This window comes from Hakea prostrata, chromosome 3 (genome assembly GCF_041222555.1).
Source record: "Hakea prostrata isolate BN-2017 chromosome 3, UWA_Hpros_2, whole genome shotgun sequence".
In the NCBI taxonomy this organism is placed as follows: Eukaryota; Viridiplantae; Streptophyta; class Magnoliopsida; order Proteales; family Proteaceae; genus Hakea; species Hakea prostrata.
The window spans coordinates 18,475,523-18,477,210 of record NC_142602.1 but is presented as its reverse complement, the minus strand read 5'-3'; positions in this window follow the sequence as shown (position 1 = coordinate 18,477,210).

The window sequence follows — 1,688 nt, the reverse complement described above, 5'->3', positions numbered from 1 at the left end:
ATCATGGTTTGATCATGAATCCTTCAAAAGCTTGCAATGATCATGGTTAAGATCATTGTTCTAGCCTTAAATCCTTAGGATGATCATGAGAACATGTTCGGGAGATGTTTGCAACAGAGGATGCAGCATCTCTTCTACTGCCTCAACTCAAAAAGGAAAGAAAACAAAGATGTAGGGAAAAAAAGAGGGGAGACCACCTTTTGAACAAAAAGAAGGGGCCCGACAAGCCCCAAAAACCAAGAACAAGAGAGATGACCCGCCAGGGTCTTTGCCCCCGCCGGGGCTGGGACGAAACAACCAAAACTAAGAACTAAATAAAACAAAAAAAAAACAACCAACAAAAAAAACAGCACACCCAAAAGGCAGCATGTCGGCCCCCCACGCCAAACAAACACATAATGCAAGCAAACAAGGCCAAAACAGGGAATTGAAGGCCCGAGATCAAATCCAAACCTAAAGGGGTTTTGTACACAAGTCAAGTGACTTACCTAGTAGGTAGAAATGCCTTCAAACCAAGATAGAGAGCACTCCAAGTCCATCAACTAATTAGATCTTCATCAGGATTCTGTTTCCATAAATAGAACCTCATCATCAACCTTCATGGATTCAAAGCCAGACACCAAGTCCTCTACTGGGATGGCCCAAAGCGAGGGGGGGGTGGGTCCTTCTTAATTTCTTCGTTTGCGAGGCCACGCACAGTCTTCCTCTAAACAATAAAGCACCATCCATGGATATACCAAAGTCGGGGTCCGACTCGGGATTCGAAGAAATCTTCTCAACTTTGATCAAAAGTTCTTGGTCGAACTTCTGCGAGCAACAATTTTATCTCTAAGGCCAGATCTTGCCATCATGGCGAAAAGAATAAAATTAGAATTCTCGGGACAATTTCCAAATCAAAACTCTCAATAGAAGACCACAATGGTAAACTCAAAGCATTCAAATCCAAAGTCTTCTTCCGGTTCTTCCCTACTAAGAGCATCGGCAACAACGTTTGCCTTCCCGGGGTGATCTTGAATATCACAATCATAATCGAGAGACTAGTTCCAACCATCTCCTTTGTCTCATGTTCAACTCCTTTTGGGTAAAGAAGTATTTCAAACTCTTATGATCCGTGAAAATGGCAATTTTCTCACCGTAGAGGTAATGTCTCCAAATCTTCAAAGCAAAGACAACAGCGGCAAGTTCTAGATCGTGAGTGGGGTAATTCCGCTCATAATCTTTCAATTGCCGAGAAGCATAGGCTACGACCTTGCCATGTTGCATCAGTACGCAACCCAATCCAATCTTTGACGCATTGGTATAAACTGTCATACCACCGGAACTATCAGGTATAGTCAAAACCGGGTCACTTGTCAATCTATCTTTCAACTCTTGGAAATTCTTCTCACAGGCGTCAGACCAAACAAACTTTTCTTCTTTCTGGTCAACTTAGTCATAGGAGCAGCCAACCGAGAAAAGTTCTCAATAAACCTTCCCGTAGTAACCCGCCAATCCAAGAAAACTTCTTATTTCCGTTACCGACTTCGGTCTTTCCCAATCAGCCACGAGCTTGGACTTTTTCAGGATCGACACGAATACCTTCAGCTGAAACCACATGGCCAAGGAATACTACTCTCTTAAGCCAGAAATCACACTTGCTAAACTTGGCGTACAACTTCTTTTCTCGCAACCTTTGCAAAGTGAAACTT